Below are 6471 nucleotides of genomic sequence, written 5' to 3' on the forward strand. Positions count from 1 at the left end.
ACCTAGGTTGCCCGGAACGTAGAATTGGCCATCACTTTCAAACTGGTTGCAATTATTCCTGTTATATGATGGAAACACTGTTGCATTTTTTTTGCATTTTATGATTCGGGCGTTGACTTCTAAGGCCCTAACTATTCAATCTGTTGGACCAACGACCTAGGGTGAAGCGTAGCTTGCTCGGAAAGTAGAAATGACCATAAGTTTCATACTGGTTGCAATTATTCGTTTTACACGATGGAAAAGCTGTTGTATTTATATCGTATTTTATGCTTCTGGCGTTGACTTCTTAGGCCGTAACTATTCGGTCTGGTGGAGCAACGCCCTGGGGTGAAACCTAGGTTGCCCGGAACTTAGAATTGGCCATCACTTTCAAACTGGTTGCAATTATTCCTGATATATGATGGAAACACTGTTGTATTTTTTTTTGCATTTTATGGTTCGGGCGTTGACTTCTAAGACCCTAACTATTCAATCTGTTCGGCAACGCCCTAGGGCGAAACCTAGGATGCTCGGAAAGTAGAAATGACCATAAGTTTCATACTGGTTGCAATTATTCGTTTTATACGATGGAAAAACTGTTGTATTTATATTGTATTTTATGCTTCTGGCGTTGACTTCTAAGGCCCTAGCTGTTCGATCTAGCTGAGCAACGCCCTAGAGTGAAACCGAGGTTGCCCGGAAAGGAGAAATGACCATCACTTTCAAACTGGTTGCAATTAATCCTTTTATAGGATGGAAAAGCTGTTGTATTTATATCGTATTTTATGCTTCTGGCGTTTACTTCTAAGGACCTAGCTATTCGATCTGGTGGAGGAACGCCCTAGAGTGAAGCCTAGGTTGCTCGGAATGTAGAAATGGCCATAACTTTCACACTGGTTGCAATTATTCGTTTTATACGATGGAAACGCTGTTGTATTTATATTGTATTTTATGCCTCTGGCGTTGACTTCTAAGACCGTAGTTATTAGATGTGGTGGAGCAACGCCCTAGAGTGACGCCTAGGGTGCTCGGAACGTAGAAATGACCATTACCTTCACACTGGTTGCAATTATTCGTTTTATACGATGGAAAAGCTATTGTATTTATATCGTTTTTTATGCTTCTGGCGTTGACTTCTTAGGCCGTAACTATTCGGTCTGGTGGAGTAACGCCCTGGTGTGAAACCTAGGTTGCACGGAACGTAGAATTGGCCATCACTTTCAAACTGGTTGCAATTATTCCTGTTATATGATGGAAACACTGTTGTATCTTTTTTGCATTTTATAGTTCGGGCGTTGACTTCTAAGGCCCTAACTATTCAATCTGTTGGAGCAACGCCCTAGGGTGAAGCCTAGGTTGCTCGGAAAGTAGAAATGACCATAAGTTTCATACTGGTTGCAATTATTCGTTTTAAACGATGGAAAAACTGTTGTATTTATATTGTGTTTTATGCTTCTGGCGTTGACTTCTAAGGTACTATCTATTCGATCTGGTGGAGGAACGCCCTAGAGTGAAGCCTAGGTTGCCCGGAACGTAGAATTGGCCATCACTTTCAAACTGGTTGCAATTATTCCTGTTATATGATGGAAATGCTGTTGTATTTTTATTGCATTTTATGCTTCGGGCGTTGACTTCTAAGTCCCTAACTATTAAATCTGTTGGAGCAACGCCCTAGGGTGAAGCCTTGCTTGCTCGGAAAGTAGAAATGACCATAAGTTTCATACTGGTTGCAATTATTCGTTTTTTACGATGGAAAAGCTGTTGTATTCATATCGTATTTTATGCTTCTGGCGTTGACTTCTTGGGCCGTAACTATTGGGTCTGTTGGAGCAACGCCCTGGAGTGAAACCTAGGTTGCCCGGAACGTAGAATTGGCCATCACTTTCAAACTGGTTGCAATTATTCCTGTTATATGATCGAAACACTGTTGCATTCTTTTTGCATTTTATGATTCGGGCGTTGACTTCTAAGGCCCTAACTATTCAATCTGTTGGACCAACGACCTAGGGTGAAGCGTAGCTTGCTCGGAAAGTAGAAATGACCATAAGTTTCATACTGGTTGCAATTATTCGTTTTACACGATGGAAAAGCTGTTGTATTTATATCGTATTTTATGCTTCTGGCGTTGACTTCTTAGGCCGTCACTATTCGGTCTGGTGGAGCAACGCCCTGGGGTGAAACCTAGGTTGCCCGGAACTTAGAATTGGCCATCACTTTCAAACTGGTTGCAATTATTCCTGATATATGATGGAAACACTGTTGTATTTTTTTTTGCATTTTATGGTTCGGGCGTTGACTTCTAAGACCCTAACTATTCAATCTGTTCGGCAACGCCCTAGGGCGAAACCTAGGATGCTCGGAAAGTAGAAATGACCATAAATTTCATACTGGTTGCAATTATTCGATTTATCCGGTGGAAAAACTGTTGTATTTATATTGTAATTTATGCTTCTGGCGTTGACTTCTAAGGCCCTAGCTGTTCGATCTAGTGGAGCAACGCCCTAGGGTGAAGCCTAGGTTGCCCGGAAAGGAGAAATGACCATCACGTTCAAACTGGTTGCAATTAATCCTTTTATACGATGGAAAAGCTGTTGTATTTAAATCGTATTTTATGCTTCTGGCGTCTTCTTCTAAGGACCTAACTATTCGATCTGGTTGAGCAACGCCCTAGGGTGAAGCCTAGGTTGCTCGGAAAGTAGAAATGACCATAAGTTTCATACTGGTTGCAATTATTCGTTTTATACGATGGAAAAACTGTTGTATTTATATTGTATTTTATGCTTCTGGCGTTGACTTCTAAGGCACTAACTATTCGATCTGGTGGAGCAACGCCCTAGAGTGAAGCCTAGGGTGCCCGGAAGGTAGAATTGGCCATCACTTTCAAACTGGTTGCAATTATTCGTTTTATACGATGGAAAAACTGTTGTATTTATATTGTATTTTATGCTTCTGGCGTTGACTTCCAAGGCACTAACTATTCGATCTGGTGGAGCAACGCCCTAGAGTGAAGCCTAGGTTGCCCGGAACGTAGAATTGGCCATCACTTTCAAACTGGTTGCAATTATTCCTGATACATGATGGATACACTGTTGCATTTTTATTGCATTTTATGCTTCGGGCGTTGACTTCTAAGGCCCTAACTATTCAATCTGTTGGACCAACGACCTAGGGTGAAGCCTAGCTTGCTCGGAAAGTAGAAATGACCATAAGTTTCATACTGGTTGCAATTATTCGTTTTATACGATGGAAAAACTGTTGTATTTATATTGTATTTTATGCTTCTGGCGTTGACTTCTAAGGCACTAACTATTCGATCTGGTGGAGCAACGCCCTAGAGTGAAGCCTAGGGTGCCCGGAAGGTAGAATTGGCCATCACTTTCAAACTGGTTGCAATTATTCGTTTTAAACGATGGAAAAACTGTTGTATTTATATTGTGTTTTATGCTTCTGGCGTTGACTTCTAAGGTACTATCTATTCGATCTGGTGGAGCAACGCCCTAGAGTGAAGCCTAGGTTGCCCGGAACGTAGAATTGGCCATCACTTTCAAACTGGTTGCAATTATTCCTGTTATATGATGGAAACGCTGTTGTATTTTTATTGCATTTTATGCTTCGGGCGTTGACTTCTAAGTCCCTAACTATTCAATCTGTTGGAGCAACGCCCTAGGGTGAAGCCTTGCTTGCTCGGAAAGTAGAAATGACCATAAGTTTCATACTGGTTGCAATTATTCGTTTTATACGATGGAAAAGCTGTTGTATTCATATCGTATTTTATGCTTCTGGCGTTGACTTCTTGGGCCGTAACTATTCGATCTGGTGGAGCAACGCCGTAGAGTGAAGTCTAGGTTGCCCTGAACGTATAATTGGCCATCACTTTCAAACTGGTTGCAATTATTCCTGTTATCTGATGGAAACACAGTTGTATTTTTATTGCATTTTATGCTTCGGGCGTTGACATCTACGGCCCTAACTAGTCAATCTGTTGGAGCAACGCCCTAGGGTGAAGCCTAGGTTGCTCGGAAAGTAGAAATGAACATAAGTTTCATACTGGTTGCAATTATTCGTTTTATACGATGGAAATGCTGTTGTATTTATATTATATTTTATGCTTCTGGCGTTGACTTCTAAGGCCCTGGCTGTTCGATCTAGTGGAGCAACGCCCTAGGGTGAAGCCTAGCTTGCTCGGAAAGTAGAGATGACCATAAGTTTCATACTGGTTGCAATTATTCGTTTTATACGATGGAAAAGCTGTTGTATTTATATCGTATTTAATGCTTCTGGCGTTGACTTCTTAGGCCGTAACTATTCGGTCTGGTGGAGCAACGCCCTGGAGTGAAACCTAGGTTGCCCGGAACGTAGAATTGGCCATCACTTTCAAACTGGTTGCAATTATTCCTGATATATGATGGAAAAGCTGTTGTATTTATATCGTATTTTATGCTTCTGGCGTTGACTTCTAAGGCACTAACTATTCGATCTGGTGGAGCAACGCCGTAGAGTGAAGTCTAGGTTGCCCTGAACGTATAATTGGCCATCACTTTCAAACTGGTTGCAATTATTCCTGTTATATGATGGATACACTGTTGTATTTTTATTGCATTTTATGCTTCGGGCGTTGACTTCTAAGGCCCTAACTATTCAATCTGATGGACCAACGCCCTACGGTGAAGCCTAGCTTGCTCGGAAAGTAGAGATGACCATAAGTTTCTTACTGGTTGCAATTATTCGTTTTATACGATGGAAAAGCTGTTGTATTTATATTGTATTTTATGCTTCTGGCGTTGACTTCTAAGGCACTAACTATTCGATCTGGTGGAGCAACGCCCTAGAGTGAAGCCTAGGTTGCCCGGAAAGCAGAAATGACCATCACTTTCAAACTGGTTGCAATTATTCGTCTTATACGATGCAAAAACTGTTGTATTTATATTGTATTTTATGCTTCTGGCGCTGACTTCTAAGGCACTAACTATTCGATCTGGTGGAGCAACGCAATAGAGTGATGCCTAGGTTGCCCGGAACGCAGAATTGGCCATCACTTTCAAACTGGTTGCAATTATTCCTGTTATATGATGGCAACACTGTTGTATTTTTTTTTGCATTTTATGGTTCGGGCGTTGACTTCTAAGGTCCTAACTACTCAATCTGTTGGAGCAACGCCCTAGGGTGAAGCCTGGGTTGCTCGGAAAGTAGAAATGACCATAAGTTTCATACTGGTTGCAATTATTCGTTTTATACGATGGAAAAGCTGTTGTATTTATATCGTATTTTATTTTTCTGGCGTTGACTTCTTGGGCCGTAACTATTCGGTCTGGTGGAGCAACACCCTGGAGTGAAACCTATTTTGCCCGGAAAGTAGAAATGACCATAAGTTTCATACTGGTTGCAATTATTCGTTTTATACGATGGAAAAGCTGTTGTATTTATATTGTATTTTATGCTTCTGGCGTTGACTTCTAAGGCACTAACTATTCGATCTGGTGGAGAAACGCCCTAGAGTGAAGCCTTCGTTGCCCGGAAAGTAGAATTGGCCATCACTTCCAAACTGGTTGCAATTATTCCTGTTATATGATGGAAACACTGTTGTATTTTTTTTTGCATTTTATGGTTCGGGCGTTGACTTCTAAGGTCCTAACTACTCAATCTGTTGGAGCAACGCCCTAGGGTGAAGCCTGGGTTGCTCGGAAAGTAGAAATGACCATAAGTTTCATACTGGTTGCAATTATTCGTTTTATACGATGGAAAAACTGTTGTATTTATATTGTATTTTATGCCTCTGGCGTTGACTTCTAAGGCACTAACTATTCGATCTGGTGGAGCAACGCAATAGAGAGAAGCCTAGGTTGCCCGGAACGTAGAATTGGCCATCACTTTCAAACTGGTTGCAATTATTCCTGTTATATGATGGAAACACTGTTGTATTTTAACTGCATTCTATGCTTCGCGTGTTGACTTCTAAGGCCCTAACTATTGAATCTGTTGGAGCAACGCCCTAGGGTGAAGCCTAGCTTGCTCGGAAAGTAGAAATGACCATAAGTTTCATCCTGGTTGCAATTATTCGTTTTATACGATGGAAACGCTGTTGGATTTATATCGTATTTTATGCTTCTGGCGTTTACTTCTAAGGACCTAGCTATTCGATCTAGTGGAGTAACGCCCTAGAGTGAAGCCTAGGCTGCCCGGAAAGGAGAAATGACCATCACTTTCAAACTGGTTGCAATTAATCCTTTTATACGATGGAAAAGCTGTTGTATTTATATCGTATTTTATGCTTCTGGCGTTTACTTCTAAGGACCTAACTATTCGATCTGGTGGAGCAACGCCCTAGTGTGAATCCTAGGTTGCTCGGAATGTAGAAATGACCATAACTTTCACACTGGTTGCAATTATTCGTTTTATACGATGGAAACGCTGTTGGATTTATATCGTATTTTATGCTTCTGGCGTTTACTTCTAAGGACCTAGCTATTCGATCTGGTGGACCAACGCCCTAGA

This window comes from Calliopsis andreniformis, unplaced genomic scaffold (genome assembly GCF_051401765.1).
Source record: "Calliopsis andreniformis isolate RMS-2024a unplaced genomic scaffold, iyCalAndr_principal scaffold0014, whole genome shotgun sequence".
In the NCBI taxonomy this organism is placed as follows: Eukaryota; Metazoa; Arthropoda; class Insecta; order Hymenoptera; family Andrenidae; genus Calliopsis; species Calliopsis andreniformis.